This window comes from Lepeophtheirus salmonis, chromosome 6, assembly GCF_016086655.4.
Source record: "Lepeophtheirus salmonis chromosome 6, UVic_Lsal_1.4, whole genome shotgun sequence".
NCBI classification, from domain to species: domain Eukaryota; kingdom Metazoa; phylum Arthropoda; class Copepoda; order Siphonostomatoida; family Caligidae; genus Lepeophtheirus; species Lepeophtheirus salmonis.
The window spans coordinates 41,657,714-41,675,652 of NC_052136.2; the positions used below are offsets into that span (position 1 = coordinate 41,657,714).

A 17,939-nucleotide genomic window follows, 5' to 3' on the forward strand; every position below is an offset into this window, starting at 1 on the left:
TTTTATTGAATAACTAAATATGAGATTTCTAGAGAATTTTTCTTAAATATAAAACTCCAAGAAATCTCATTAATACGGGATCCGAAAATCTCGAGAAAAAAACCCTACTACTTATGTACAGGCTTGTTGATCGGAGCTTCTTCTGATCGTCGACGAATTGCAATATAGTGATATTAGATCGCTGATCACAGTATAGCATTCGGTCCTGATCTTTATATAGCAACAGAAATAGCAAAAAAATGGTAATCCAATCATACAGATCCTAAGGAGGACTAGATAGAAGCTGAGAGACGAAAAATTTGAGAAGCAGCTCCTGTTGATGTCAAATAAAGAGCTCGAAGAGAAATGATTTATGTAGATAAATTATTATTCGCCGGCAGACTATCTTTCAGTTTTTTTTCTATATAAATTTTATTGTTCGTCAGCAGGTAATAGTTAAGTTTTTTTCTAAATATACTTTAATTTTTATTATAAAGTATTATAAATAAATATATAAACTAATATAGGTTGAAAAAAAATTGTTATTTGAATATGATTGCAATTAAGTTGATCGGATCACTGATCGCAAATGGCTCTGATCGTTATATCGCTATATCTCAGTGAATTTCTTATGCCAATTTTGGATTTGATCACATTTTCTTTCCTGATAACTCACAAGCCTGTTGATGTAGGTTCATATAGTTATAGAACTAATTAATTATGGATTTTGATTATTGTTTCTGCTTCACTTCCTCGACATGTGTAGATAATGTAATGGCCATTAAAACGTTTTTATACTTCTTGTGTACATACTAATGTACATTGCTTGCTTGCTGCTTGGTTAGTACTTCTACTTCTGACTATATATATCTACTTTTCTATGCCTATAATTAAATATTAAGTACAGAAGTGAAGAGGAAAGAATACGTGAATTTAATTATGGTTCTCAATTTCATTGAAAAACACGATTCTCACTTACTCAGCTACCAGGATTTTCTTTTTTTCTTTCTGTTCTTAAAATAATAAAATATCTTCAGTACCAAAAGGGTGATGCTTTTTCAGTCCCTTTTCCAAATGATGATTTATCACTAACGGAATTGCATCTATTAGTATTAAATACTTTAGTTTTTCCTAAATGGACGAAAGAGAAGTTGAGAATACATACAACAAGACACCTTTTTGATTAGATATTGAAAATATTATGTACATAAATCAATATCAAGATATCATCCATTAAAAAGTCGTTTATACAATATTACTCAAGTTCATTGGGTCCTTTTCAAGGACAAACCTTTTAAAATACCTTTTAATATATTTTATATAAATATATAGTTATTATAAAGGGTTTTCGGATAGTTAACAATACTTTGTCAAATCTGTAATTAAGTTAAATTCGCATATGTCTATAAAAAAATGAATTTAATAATGTTTGTTTTCTAATGAATAATGTAACCAATTACATCTCAACTTTGTTTATTCAATTTGACTAATAATATTCATGTCTTAATTTACCCCATAGGTCAATAATTGAATTTAAATTATGACTATTCGGTCATTATATTGTTTTATATTAGTTCAAAAATGAATAATTTATTACGATAATTCAATAAATAACATATGATATGATAAAACTTAAAATTAACATTATATAAATACTAAGTGTAACCATTTGTTAGCCTGATGATATTTCCTTGTCTATGAAAAAACTTTTTGGCGCATGATGCCTCTATTGAGATGAAAACTGTTGCGTCTTGACGAAGGTGGCCGAGATACCAATTATTTAATTAAAACTTTATTATGTTTTCCTCGCATCCTATGGAGTTGGCCCTTCTCTTTGATGAATTCCCCATATTAAATTAAAAAAGGTGAGTTCATAGAAGTAGCGTAATAATTTAAAGAGTAAATGATGGCAACATTGGCGCCCTCTAGCTGACAAATAAGTATTATTCTAGCCAACTATTAAAATGAATTTCGTGGTCATCTCTTAGCCGCTTGGTTTATAGCTTTGGTCCTCCTTGATTATGAAAGCAATGTAATAATATGTATAATATTATTATTAGCTATCTGAGAGTCCTATAAATAAACGTGGACTTATTTGATCAAAGAAACAATACAACCCATATATAAAACCATATCTAGTTGTATTTTTTGTAGAGGTTATTCATATTCAAGCCAAAAAAAAAATTAAAAAAGAAGAGAAGAGACACTTTTAGGAGTTCTACTTTAACTAAGAATAGTTATAATGAATCTTCAAGGTTATATAATTTTCTTTACTCTTTAACTATAATTCTATTGTGTCATTGTTGTTGCCGTCATTATATATATTTAAAGTAACATAATTTAAGAAGGAGACGAACTACATACATACACAGAGGAAAAAAGAAAAAAATATTTATGATTCTTCCAACACATCCTTTTAACAACAACAGCGGGAGCAGTACAATGACATAATAATTAAGAAGTATCTCTTTTAACCCTATTGTGTAGATTGCTGCTTATTCTTCATCGTCATCAGACTCCTTAGTTCTCATCCTCAGGTGTTGTTGCTCTCTACAATATACATAGTACTTAAGTAACAAAACACGGGTGATATAAATCTAAACAAAACAGCTACTTTTACAAAATAAAAATAAAAAAACACCTCTTTCCTTTGTATCCAAATGATTCTTTTGTTTATGTTCGTTATTTAAAATATTATGAAGCAATAACATGGGCGACCTTGATCCTCATCGGCTAAGGAAGGATCAGTCAATAATAATAATTATTATTAGGGGTACTATATTTAAGTGTTTTCTACGCTTTAACAATCAACTATCAGAGCATATTAAAGAAGTTTTGTTCAAGTTCCATTTAAAAAATGAAATGAATCATTTTAGATATGATTTATTTAGTGCAGTGCTTGGAATACTTAAGTATAATGCAATTAGTGAAGTTCCATTAAATTTGGCCATAATTTTGTTAACGTCGTAATTTTTGAGTATGTGTAATATGACAGATTATAAAGTTCCAATGTCCACAGTTTCATTAGTCATATATGCATAACTAATAAGTAATTTTGATGCATCAAATGATAGCTCCAATTCATAGTTGTATAATTTAAAAAAGGCCAGCTTTACTTTTTGACATATTACTCAGCTGTTAGAAGGAGTTAAAGTGAGTCAACTTTCCCTCCTACTACTCTGACCTGAAACACAAATATATGTTTGATTGCACTGAACGCTTAACCGAATTATTTCATTTAAATATTTAATTAATCACAAATAATTATATTTTCCTAACATTATAGTAGGAGAAACTTGCTAGAAATTGACAAACGCTTCTTGGCCCACTTTCTCCTACACAACTGTTACCTATGTATAATGTCTTTCGTAAAATTTAGGTAATAATCTATGTTTCGGCCCAATTTTGAAGTCAGATCTTGTATAAATACGCAAAAATATAATCTATATTCATTTGTATCTAAAGGGTTTGTGTAATTCGTTCTTTTTGTTGTGACTAGTTATTCCTAGTATACATATTCCATAGACTCCGGAACCAATTCATAAGTGTAAGTTTTGGCGGAGGGGAAGTGACGTCACATATTGATTAACAATAATAAATCACTGATTGGTATTGGTTTTTCCAAAAGTGAGGAAAGGATCCTCTGTTCCTCCTGTTTTGGGCTCTATGGCTTATTCATATCCTAATTATATGAAGATAAATTGATTATTTTTCTATAAAATGTTCATGTCTCTCTCTCTCTTCTTACTAATTGTAGTCTTTAATATTAAGTTTTACAACAAATAAGAATATAATTCAATTGTTTTTCTGTCAAAAAACCATAGTTTATTTCTTTCCAATATATACATACATAAATAGTTGGATTAATGTTGGGGGATAATAATTAAAGCTGTACTTGGTCTAGGCCCGAGCCTGAAAGCCTGCTGTCTGAATTTCATTGTAGCCCGAACTTGTCAGCTCGATATTTATTTTATACAATACCTACATAAGGTATTGCATAGTATATATATATTTAGAGATAGTCTTTTGATGTCCTATCACTATTCCGCCGCCCCCTCCCCAAACTATTCAAGGTCATGTGAATTCGGGTACAAAAATTGATGATGAAAATGATAAAATACGTTATTAAGAGACTTTGGAGTCATCATCAATTTCTTCCCTTCTCTAAGAAGATGTCTTTTATTTCTCTTATTATTATTATTGTTATATATAATCATTATTTTCTTTCTCATCTTTCTTTAGTGAAATAGTAATTAATTTTGTACAATTCCAATATTATATTACAAATGTATTGAAGTGATTCTCTGTCTTCATTTTTTCTTTTATTATGTCTGCCTTTGTGTACTCTTACTACAGTATATTATTTATAAATTATATATAGTAGGTAATATTTCATTTTTTTTGTCGTCTTAATGATGAAGTTCTTTTATTTATGAGAACCATCAACATAATTTGCCGACATTTATTATGATACTATCATTATTATTTTGGTATTTTTAAAAGTTGCCGGTTTCAATTGGAGTAAAAACTTATTAAATTGATTATATAGAATAATCCTCTCAAAAATTTTATATTGTCGACTACCTGAGAAAATATCAAGATCTCCAAGTACCTCAATTATTTAATTTGACAAAAATGTATATTTTTTAATGATTTTCTTTTATAAACGACACATTTGTGGACTTTTGTTTGATTAAAAAAAATATTCTTTTTTACATAATTTTTTGAAACCTTCGCCTCTACTTAAACTTCTGCATCAGCGATGCCAGTTGGAATTTTATAATATCCCTCGATATCCCACCCTAAAAATACAAAGAATCAACACTGAAATACTTTAAAATTTAAATAAATAACTAGCTGCAGTTAAAATTAGAAGAAACGAGAACGAGTTCTGAACGAGTAGTAAACTCTTAACACTTTACATAAAAAAAGGTTGAAGATTTAATAAATATAATCAAAAGAAATTTACCAATTATTGTTGCATGCATAAAGTCCCAAGATTGTGATATTTTTATAAAAATGATCTCTAAAGTAAAGTAATTATACCAAGATTTAGGGATAAATCCCAAGGAGTGGCATCTCTGCTATGTATATCACTCATTTTAGAGCCGCTGATATATGTTGCTATATGATATAAATATAAAACAGTAAAGTGGAGTTTTTTCAAGTAAAGTTTCTTTAAAAGTGAATTTACTTTTTGTTTTAAATTTCATTTTGTCTTTGTATAAAGATATAAATATAAAGAACTTTGGCTCCAACATGGTTTGGTTTGTTATACAACATTTCGTTATTTTTACTGTATCTTGCAAAATTTTATTCGAAAAAAAAAGCTCTGATGCGCTTGGTTGTTGGCAAATCCTTCCCAACTATATAATTATTATTCAATCATTGTTGATTATAATTGTTCACAACTTGACATCTACTAATTTGAATTATTAATTATTATAATTTTGTATAAATATATTATATAGTTATTTTTTATAACTGAATTAACACAGTAATAATCTGTAACGTTAAGAACAATGATGTTGTGTATATATATGATATTTTGTACAAACAGTTGTAACTTTTACAAACAGTCACGTTAAAAAACTTAAATTCAATGGGCACCAGGACCCTGAATAAATGTTTTTTTTCTTTCAGCTTTAATAACTTGAGAAGAAATCTTTATTTACTTATTTTTTAAATGTTTCGATTACCTTTTTTATATCTATAAAAGCCCAAAAATTATTATTTCATATTTATTTATTAATATGCAACTATTATCTCCTATACAGTCACAGCTGTGTTGCACATTTAAAAATAAAAAGTTGTTAAGTACAGCAATTTAAAATAATGTTGTTACAATTTGGCAATTTTTGTGGAATAAAATTAATTATACAATAAGTGACAGAGTACATATGAATAAAGTATGTAATCAAGTTTTTTTGCCCCTCCTTCATACTCACATTTGATACACATGATTGTAGTTTGTGTTCACAGTGTCACCCCTCCTACCTGCATACGTACATTGCACATAGCCTCTATGTAGTTTTAATCTGAAAATATACAAATTACACCCTGATATATGTACTAAATATATAATATAATTACATCATTCTAAACCCAAGTTCTGTAAATTCAAGCATTTCTTCTTTATATATTGCAAATGATACAACCTGTTATTGCCATTTACAGCTTGTACAAAATATCTACTTCTACAGAGCAAGGTATACTTATATACGAGTACATACTTGTAAAAATGGTGATATTTGATGTTATATTTAAAGACATTTTAAATATGAATTGATGACTTTTTATGAGGATTTGACCCTATCGTGTATTTTCGGTATAAATGTGTACTTACAAAAAGAATTTATTTATGTTCTTTAAGAAATAAAGAGAAATAAAAACGAGTTTATTTTGTTTCCTTTTTGCTAAATTATTTATTTCTTAGAGAAAATAATCTGACAAAAAGAAATACTAAAAAAGGAAAATCTCCTATCGTTTAAATAGTTAATAAATTGGTCAAAGTTTATCACCAATCCTCTCAATTTCTCTCTAAAGGATCTCTCAAACATAAAAGAGAAGTAATGTTTGATAAAAAAATCATTTACACCTGTTGGGGCACATCCACAAACACACACACACCTGTCAGGGATATAAGCAATTTTAATACATCATTATGGGTATATTGTAAGCTTTTGGAAGGCATTAGTGAAAAATAGGACTACATACTTTGAAGACTTATCATCATTTGTAAGTATTAGCTGCATTCCAGGATATTATTCGTTTCCTTTCAATCGATGTAGATTGTAGAAAGAACATATATATTTATGCAGTTATTCAATTCCTTAGAGACTACCTGAATCTACGTTCACAAGGGAAATGCATGCCTAAATATTGCCACTTTAGACCTCAGATTTGAAAAATTATATAACTTTATCTTAGAGCCCGGCAAGCTGTTTGATATCGAAAAGGAAGAATGATCCTAATAGGAGTTGAGTTTTCTTTTTAAGATAGGCTCCTCGCGGGGGCTTTGTTTACATAATTATACACTTTAGTTTAGTGAGTTAATTGATTAATTATTTAATTAATGGTAAAAAATATATAATTATAACTCCATTAGCATTTTTTTTTTAAATAAATTAATTTATAATGTCTTATTTTAAAGGAAGACTTTAGATTTTGTTTTTTAGTAAAAGCTAAATTTTCGTCAGGCAAAGATAATAAATTTTATCAATTTCCTATTGGTACTTATACTTTGTATCCCGAAATATTTGTTGCAGAGAGGCACAAAATCCCACCAGGTCACAATAGTATCCCAACCTAATAAAAGCTTCACTATATATTTGGAGTAGTGTTTTAAACGTTGATTGAGTGTCCTCTAATTAGCTATCATTAAGATGGGAACAGCTCCCCAATGAAGAGTAGTCTCATTGTTGAAAAGAATGGTACAATTTATAATTTAGACATCACCCCCCACCCTCTTTTTTTTTTTTTTGGAGGAAAGGATTAGTATATGACGTCATTTAATCATTTTATTTGAGTATTTAATTATTATTATTTTCCTATGAAGGACTTTTTGACTGAGAATATTTATCTAATTAATTTATGCAAAAAAAAAAAAAAAAAAAAAAAAAAAAAAAAGGGTTAATTTTACTTATATTGTGCTAAAATTATACAACTTTTATCATGAAAATATAAAAATATAAAAAGGATCGTAAATTCAATGACCTCTAAAATATACATACACACATAAATGTTTATGAGCCAAAGTTGGATTACAATATTCAGATTCTAAATATATATTCAAATTAAAATTTTCTTCGTCATATTTGAACTATTATACTCATAAGAATAATGATAATAATAATTGTTGGGTTATAGCCACTACTAGCCACCGTAGAGGGATTCCTCGGCATCTTACAGATCCGTGTTTTGCTTGGATTTTTCTTTTTCTTTTTGTGCTTTTCTTCTTATTTTTTTTTTATTTTTTTCATAGTAATTCAAGCTCAAATAAAATAAGCATAATTCAAATTTTTAGAGTCACGATATTGTGAAAAGAATCAAATATTTCTACTTTGGATCATACCCATCCACTAAAAATCATTTGTCCACTCACAATAGAGCTCCTAATTCCTATAGTATAGCTATACTATGTAAACTTAAATTTCTATTGAATTTTATATTTAAGCATCATCAAAGACCATGTTTTTTATTCTTGGAACTGATCGAGGTCCAATTATTCATAAGTCACTCCTCAGTGCTCTCGAAACTTGTATCTGGACGTATATTTTTAAACTTCTAAACACTTTTCCAGCATTTGTCGTTCTAACAACAATCATTTAGATATTTGCAAACAGTTCTTGAAAACAACGTGTATTTTGATGGAGAATATGATATATGTATGTACACTTTTCCCATTTTTATCATCACAATATACCATGTTGTAAATGTAGAAAATCTTCGCTTTATTTTTACACATCCTGAAGCAAAAGATAAAAAAATATATTTTTGTACAACTTTATGTTATATCACTTATTTATATGTACAATGTACATAATATATATATAAAGGACCATTGGTATTGGCGCCTATAGCATCTTTTGAAAACGAAGGAATACATAAGAAAGAGGAGTCGGAATGTGAAAGAATCCAACAAGTATGAAGTAGATAACCAGGATCATAATCATAATACCTCTAGTAGTTTATAGTAACACTGATTCAGTGCTAGGAAAATACTTTCTAAGTTAATTCATTTTCTGCTTTTTCCTTCCTAGTAAATCTTTTTCCAGTAAATTTCTTCCCCGCAAAATTAATTCCTATTTTTAGAAGGGATATTTTGTTAATAACTAAATCAGTAATCAAGCTAATTGTATGCAATATTGCTTATTAAATATATAAAGAAATTTTGGCCAACACATTCAAATATAAATAGCTACGCTTTTAATAAAATATTACTAACCAATATTATAATACAGTATCGAATAAAATACAAAAACAATGTAGGATTTTAATATTATAAAATATATTGATGAAATTCATTTTATAAATTATGGAGAAATAATATGACAAGGATAGTCGTGTAGCACTTAAGAGATAAATGGTTGTTGGTGTGATTGACTTATATGGCTAACTACCACATGACTTCGTGACTTTTTCTGTTTCTTTTTGGAGGAAAGGTAATGTTAAATAACCCGTCTAAATCACATTTATTTGTAGATAGTATATTTTTTAATGAGTAGTAATCTCCAGTGCCGAGGTTTCCTTGCACAGCGTCACACAAAAACTACCAACTAGTTTATAAGCATATGACATCACAAAATATCCCTCCTATAAATAATATTGAAGTGGCGCGGAATGAATTTTGCAGAGGGAGGAATTTTCTAGGGACGTATCTAAAGATCCTGCACTGAATCACGCATGTATTTACTATATCTAGAATGTGAATAATGAAGGAAGTGTAAGAGTAAGGGTTAGTCATTACCTAATAATTGTCTATGTACATGAAAATTTGTCTAAGTGTCCTTCAGGAACAGCAAAAATATATTTTTTTCCTTACTTATTTTTGAAATAACAACTTGAAATGATATTGAATAAATATCTCTATTATTTTCAATTGAAGGACATGTTATTTTGAATAGAATGAATAAGACATCTATATTTGTATACATATACAAGCATGTGAGTGAATCCCATTAACATCCCGAAAAGGAAGTTGCAAGTAATTATGGGCTATTGAGGTATTTTGCTTGGGTCATCATCATTTTGAAATGGGATCTAAATAGTATAACTCAAGTAAGGGATTTATATATTTGTATTGTACCTATATAGAGCTACTTGCTATGAGAAAATCACTATGAAGGAAATATATGAGATAATTGGAGGAGCAACGATCCCTTATAAATTGTTCTAACTCACTTTTATATACTATTACCATTAGTTTTTAATTCCACTTCTTAGATTACAGGAGTCATAATTATCTCCTCCTTATTTGTCATATCTCCTTGATCATTCTAATTATTATTATTCCTCTCTTGGAAAAAACGTCTTAAAGTCAAGATTAAATAACTAATTGTAGTGTGTGTATGTACTGTGTATTATAAACGAATCATTGGATCTATGTTAAAGGTAAGTGGATCTCATGACGACACGATATGTAGGCTCTTCTTTTTCTCCTTTTTTAAAAGAAGGAAACAAAGTTTCTTTGTCTATGAATCCAATTAACGGAGATCATGAAAGAGAATTCAACGTGATTTACATGGAAGAACCATTTAAAGGATCATTTAAAAAGAACTAAATTGGCTTGGGTTGCCTTTTCTATATAAGTATTTCACTTACATAATAAGTTTAGCTTATAACACAATAGCTAGTCAATAGACTAAGTATATCAAAGCTATAAGCAAAGTGGTGAAAACTTGCATGTCAGCTTGAGTGGATACCCTATCTACGTAAAATATCCCCCCCAAAGATGTCACTGTTGATATACCACAAATAACATAACTTTATCATTTTACCTTGGAGGTATACAATTTTTTTCTTCCTTCGTAGAATTCATCTAGTTAATATTTATTCAATTCAAATTTTCATAGAGGTTGCATAGTTAGTTATAGAGGAATTCATGGTATCCTCAGCTCCTTCAAGGTGGGAAAAAGTATTCTTGAAGGCAACTAAATTTAAGAACAATTACTCATATTGTGATATTTACGCCATTTGGTCTATAGCTTTGGACAATACCATAGGGGATGACAGCATTAAGATATTACAAAAAGGTACGGATGGAGGCGTTAATATTTTAAAAATTCAAGAATAAAATATTAATGCATTTTGATTTTTTTTAAATCCCAGGTATCTTGGCGATCTGTATGTATTATTGTTTTTTTTTTTATTATATTTTTTAAAATCGATATTCAGAAAGCCAGACATTTTATAAATTGATAAAAAAGGATCCGGAGAGGGTGTTAAAATAGGAAAGTTGATCACTCTATTTAAATTCTAATATTGGATGTAAAGATGTATTCGGCGTTTGCATATCATGACGTCACTGGCATCCATCTAAAAATAAACAACATTGCATGTTATGATAGTAATATTTATGAATAATAGCAAGAATTATGTCTGTTAGAGTGGTGGTGGTGATAGAAAGAAAGAAAGGGGTTCAAGAACTCATCTTTCCCCTCTTCATCATCCCTTCCGTGATTCTACCCCATAAAAAGAGGTAGCCCCTACTATCCCTTTATTACTTTCAAAACACCTTTGAAACACAGAAAAAAAAACAAATTCATTCTGTATGTACATATATTGTATTCTAAAATAAACCCTTACCAGCATAAAAAAAGGTTATTAACTTTGATCAACTTTCATGTAAGATCACTCTAAGAAAGAAAGAAAAAAATTTCCCTCGATGGTATGTACTCTATAAATAAAATTGACTTGAACCTTTTTTCGAGATAAAAAAATGTATAGTGTTTTTTCTTTCGATTAAAAAAAATAGTATTACTACACACAACCATAGTTTTTTAATGATTATATTAACATTTACAAAGCATGGAAGCAAAGCCATCATGATGCTCTTTGTGTGTGTTTTCTCACACATTACCCAAAGAGGAGAAATCCTTACTAGCTATGTACATATGTATGTACTAAGTATATTACATCAATGTTGATTTTAGGAGGTCAAATATTTCAAGATGTAGTAAGGTACAAGGTCAGTAATGATAATGGAATGTGGAATAGCTATGTAATCATAATTTCATATTCAAATGAAGGCGGATTTTTAAAAAACGAAAAAAAAAAAAAACCTAGAAAACAACAAGGTACGTAATTTATACAATTTGCGCACCTGCAAATTAGTTGGTTGAGTTTTTTTTTCTTTTTGCTTTATTTTTTAAAGCTCCAAGTGCGCCGATTTCAAAGCACATTGATCCTTGAACCATGCCTTAGGTCATTTGTTCAATATCCTTAGTCCTATATAACAAAAAAACATAACTACATGGTAACTAAGTTTATATTGTATTTCACGATAGACAAAATTAAATAAATACCCCCTGCTATTGTGCTAATTTATAGGATTAAAATACTTTTGTGATATGATGGACTCTTGAGACACACGATTTGTATACATACGAGTCATTAATTTAATATAATGGGTATTCGACTAGATACAATGTTGAATGACTAATGCTTGAGAGGATTTGGAAGCAAAGTTAATCAAGTCACGAAATATCGGTTGGCAATATGAAGGAAAATAACTTTTAGCGATAATAGCATTTTTGTTTTTTTTCATACTGTGAATTAATAAAATAAAGAAATATAGGCAACATTTTATGCGACTTAAAATTATTTGTGTTTTTTTTAATAATAGTAATTAATTTTATATTTAAATTAAAAATTTGCTTTTATACTGTTAATTTATCTTATAAGTGGAAGATAAAGGTGGAGGTATTTTTCTCGCCAATTTTCATAACTATTTGGAATCATGCAATGAACATTTCCCGTCTAAAACAGTCAATAACAATCCATGATACAAAGAAGTCACGGAGAAGGAATTCAAAAATGCCAAGAAAGAAATCAAAGAAGTTCTGAATGATGGGATATTAGATGGATTCATTGATAAAAATGTTTTTCCATGTATGTATAATCCCGAAAAAAGAACGCTGCTCGATTTTATGAGATCTTTAAAATTCACAAAGACCATCAAAAAAGGAGTATTCCACCAGGACGTCCCATCATATCCGGCAATGAGTTCATCACTGAGAAGTTAAGCCAGTTTGTAGATTTTCATGCAAAGGCTCTCGTAGAATCTCAAAAACCTTAATCCAGAATACTCCAGACTTCTTGAGATCCATCAACGGAAGTGAAACTCTCCCACGAATGCAATTTTTGTTGTTGTTGTTGGTTTATATGGCACTATTTCCATTAATGAGGGAATCGACACATTTAAAGAAGCTCTTGAAACTCGAACCAACAAATCAATTCCAACATATTTTCTATATCATTTTTGAAACTTGTTCTCTGTCTGACCTTATTTAAATTTGATTTGAAGCTCTTTCCCCAAATGTGGGGCACTGCAATGGGAACCATAGTTGCACCCACGTTTGCCAATATTTACATGGGCAAAATATATAAAATTATCGAGCAAATGGCAGCACAATCTTTGGGTCAAATGTTTCCTATCCTCTTTATTTTCTACATCGATTCATCTATAATTTGTTTACAATTTGGACTGGAACAGAAGAACAACTCGAAAATTTCATGTCACAATTGAATTCAGTTCATCTTACAATAAAGTTTACGCATCACACAACTTTGTAGCAAAATCTACCAAGTTTTTTAACACCACGGTTTACATAAGAGAGGGGAAAATCCATAGGGATTGGTACCAAAAAAAAGTGATAAAATCCAGTATGTTCTCCCCTCGTCATCACTTCCATCCCACGTGTGTCGGAATATTCCCTACAGTCTGTCTTTAAGAATCTTGAGAATTTGTAGCTATGAAAATGAGCGAGAAAATCGTTTTCAAGAACTTAAAGAAATACTGATAGCACGTGAATATCGAACATGAGCTATTGTCGCTTCTATTGAGAAAGCAAAGTTAATGGGCACTCAAGTAAACCGAATACAAATCTAATGATCGCCAAGTGTTTTTCTTAATTTATTATCAGAAGCTGAAGCAAATTTCATCTGTTCTTCACCATCATTGGAGAGCATTAATGTTGGATCCAAGAATAGAAAGGATGTTTTCAAGTCCAGCTATGATTGTCTACAAGCAAAAAGAAAATCTCAGGGATATACTTTGTCGTGCAAAAGTTTTTCCAGAGACTTCAAGTAGGTCATCACGTAGTGTCAATAAAATGAATTTGAAAAAGTGCTTAGAAAATGGTTGTAGAATCTGTTCATATATTCAATCAAGTTCGGTTATCAAATCATTGGCATGAGGTGTTACACAGAAACTGTCTCATGTGATTACATGTATTTCCAGATATTTGGTTTATTTGATCGGTTGTACGAAATGCTCATAGCAATATGTTGGCCAAACCAAACGAAGATTAAAAGATCGAATAAATGATCACATGAGATATGTCGATAAATTTTTGGAAACCACTGGAGAACACTTGAATTCGAGAAACATAAGAAATCTGATCTGATATTGTTATGATATATATTGCTTTTGGTTCGAGAAAAATGGTAGATCAATCAATTTAAGTCAAAAACACATACTGGAATGTATAGAAATTGAATTGGACATTCATTAAATTTACTGTAAAACAGTTTCGCTTAAAAAAAATTATTTTTCTAAAAATATAATTTTGAATTTATTTATGGTTAGGATCCTGTAAACGGAAAATATTTCGATATTTTATAATTAATATTACAAGTATATGTTATTGATATTTTATTTTATATAAAAATGTTTTAAAATTTAATTGAAAACCAATCATGGATCAAATTGTAAAAATATGATTACATTTTATATATTTTATACTCAATAACCCCTTTCCAGACAGAAGATCATCCCTGTGGTAAAAGCTTACCACTTTTCTTGTATTCCAGGCAAAAGTTTTAATGTGTAGGATTACTGTGGTTGAAGTATCATCGATAAATTTAGTTGATCCTGCATAACTTGAAACGGACGTGTAACTCACAAATCAGTAACTATGCCCTATCTTTGGTATATGCTCATAATTAGGACGTCTGTTGATTCTTCTCTTTTGATTTAATGAAGAATGAATTCCATTCACTAACCAAAAACGTGATTCAATGTCTTATTCCCCCCCTTTCATCTTTAAGATTCATTCTCGATTTGACATTGTACATAGGTAGAGAAAAAAGATTCATTTCTTCTTTTACATTCTTGGTTGACACATTACAAACATTTCCAGAACTTAAGTATGATGATTTGTTATTATTTATACATAAATATGTAATGTCCTAATGTGTGTGTTCTGATAAGAAAGAAGGAAAAAGATGAATCATTTATTTAATGTACAGTGTACATACATGATATACCATTTGTATACTTAAATGTACTTATCTACTGTCCAAGTATTCACAGCTCAAAATCAAAAAAGAAATCATATTTATACAATGTTAATTTATTCTTTTTATGAATGAGAGGATTTACTTATGAAAAAAATATGAACGGCGTTCATTTTGACGTTCATTTTCTTAATGTTTTTATGGGGTCGCTTTTGGACTATACTTTTCGAAGATTACAACATACTCTATTCCTGATTGTGGGTTAGTTAAATATGATTATGGGTATAATTATAGTTATTATCTTTGATGGTGGCTAAAATATAGTTTTAAATGTATATTGAAAAATTACGCAATGCAACAGCATTTTTGCCCGCAGGCTGAAACCCACATTTATTATTGATAAGAGTCTATATAATTATTCACAGTAAGTAAATACTAATCAATTAATTTGAGTATGAAGCATCTATTAACTTGTTTTAATTCCCTTACAAATAAATTATGTTATTATATAGACTCTAAAGTAATTAAATTGTTTCGTCGGAATATTATTGTATATCACGCAACTTAACCAGCTTATTATTTTTAACTTTTTTTAATAAATATTATAAACTTAATTTACCATAAATTAATCAAATTCGACCTTTGTTACGAGCAATTTTTTTAAATTGAAACATAAGGTCTATTCTATAATTTCAGCTATGATATAAAGCATTTGAAGAAAAAATAAAAAAGATATTAGCATCTAAAAGGTTCTTCATTTTACCCGATTTTTTTGGTAGTTTACATTTAATGTAATCAAGATAATTTAATAAATAATTCATTTTTTGAATGCTGAAATTGTTTATCAATATATTATTTACTTTGATTTTCATATATATCATTTTTTCATGTCGAAATATGGGACTGAATCTTAGTTATACCCTAAAAACTTGATTTAAAAAAAAGGATTTAAGGGCAAAACCTTCATGGGTTGAAAGTTTTAATAGTCATATTCGTATTCTAAGACTTAAATAGCATCAATAAATGTGGGTTGCAGTATGCGGGCGTTCCAAGACCTTTATTTTTTTTGCATAGTGGCATATCTCGGATTTAGACTTTCAATTAAAGTGTTATATCCGATTTTAATCAAATTTATAGTAATTATAATTATAAATGAATAAATACGTAGAAAATTACAATCTTACCTAACCTAGAATAGCCTATTTCATAAACGACCCTTCCATAGTCCAGTAATTTGCAATCAGAGGCCTCTCCAAAAATAATCAGCCAAAAAATACAAAAAGGAACCTGACTGGGCCTGACAATTAAAAATTAAAGTTCGACCATACCCAAGTGTTATGGGTCCAACTTGGCCCAACTATCATGCTGGAAAAATTGATCCCGAAAGTTAGGTTAGGTTTAAACTCACTTTTTTTTTCTTCACGCCCATTATGATACCCCCTGAATGAACGGCACCCTTATATTGTCTATTCCATAGATCGGCCTTGCTAGTAAATAAGGTTCCCCTGAAAAAATATGTAAGTTAAGTTGTTTTTTTTTAAAGGAGGGAGGTGATCAAAAATAAATGGAGCTTACCTTGAATTAAAGTCCTACTTCTAGAAACTTTTTGAGGTAGTTCCTAAAGAACTACATCGCTATTTTGAAGCTGTTTAAAAAAGCAATTGGATATAACTGGACACCATTTTAAAAAATTTGAGAGCATCAATTTTACCAATATATTGGAGCCTTGTACATTTCAGGACCCCTAGGATTGCCTATTTTGCTTTAAGTAAGCTAATCCTTTGAGGCTCATTTTTATGCATTGAGATGTATAAGTGGTTTATATATTCATGAGTATTTCGTAGGTTGTAATTTTATATTTTATACTAGATAAATATTGAATAAATAAATAATTTATCATTTTTTTTATTTTTTAAAGCAATTTCGCACAATCCCCTATTTTTAAATTTAAATTCAGGACTTAAACAGAGCCACTTTTACCTTGAGTAAAGAAAAAATTCATCTATATTTCTTCTTTTTTGAACAATTCTGTTAATAATTTTTACATAACTATGTTCTAAAATAACGTTTTTTTATCATTTTGTTTAAAAAATCTACAAAGTGTGGTGCCTTAAATACACTTACTATTAAATATCAAACACGAGGCTTATGGCAAATGCCCCCAATCCCCTTACCCCATTCATCCGACACTGTTTTCAGGATATACAGAATACGTTTTCACGATACATATCTTTTTTTACTCGACATTGCCGTAGTTATTAGACATCGACGAACAGACAAATTTTGCATTAATGTTATTATAGCTAACTCTCCAATAAATCATTACTGTTATTATTCGTTTTTCATGAGCACACAAACACGTACTTACTCAATACTTTGATGTTCTCTCCTCAACAATAAAATAATAGTATTTACAGATTCATAATTGTTTAATATTATTTAATGAGCCAAGGAGTAATTTATCTTGTTGGTAGATCACATTTTAAGTCACATTAGTTTAGTTTTTTAATTTTATTTTAAAAATTTTAATTTCTTTTTTTAAATGAGTTGAACTAAATGTTTGCAAGATTTCATTCATTTTTAAATACCAGTGTTTTATATTTTTTCTAACACATACTCTAAGTGTATATGAATTATGATATACATCAAAGAGCAATATAATACAATATACAGTGCTTTTTGTAGATTAAACTCCTTTTTTTCTTCATACTGTATTGGTATAATATATATGCATCAGAGAGCAGTATATAAAATACAACGTATATATACGCTCGATGCTAAATGACAAACATTGTTGGAACTTAATTAATATGACTAAATTATTCATTCTTATATTAAAAAAATGCCTTTTTTTTACACATATATATATACCTAAAGATAAACTTCGCTTTATTAATATAAATTAAATTTTAGGATTCCAGATTTAAAAAAATAAAATGCTAACCCAACATCCAAAAAATTTCGATGCATTTTTTTAAATTTAATAAACTTTTTGTTTC

At 29.0% G+C, this 17,939-nt stretch overlaps 1 long non-coding RNA gene across 1 annotated transcript; it reads right to left on the bottom strand.

Moving 5' to 3' along the window:
* Positions 1-420: 420 nt before the first annotated feature.
* LOC121120561 (uncharacterized) lies at positions 421-2,122 on the bottom strand. Its single transcript, XR_005865104.2, has 3 exons — positions 1,646-2,122; positions 959-1,110; positions 421-863 (listed from the first exon to the last, which is right to left on the bottom strand). It is a non-coding gene; the product is annotated as an uncharacterized lncRNA (long non-coding RNA).
* Positions 2,123-17,939: the final 15,817 nt, after the last annotated feature.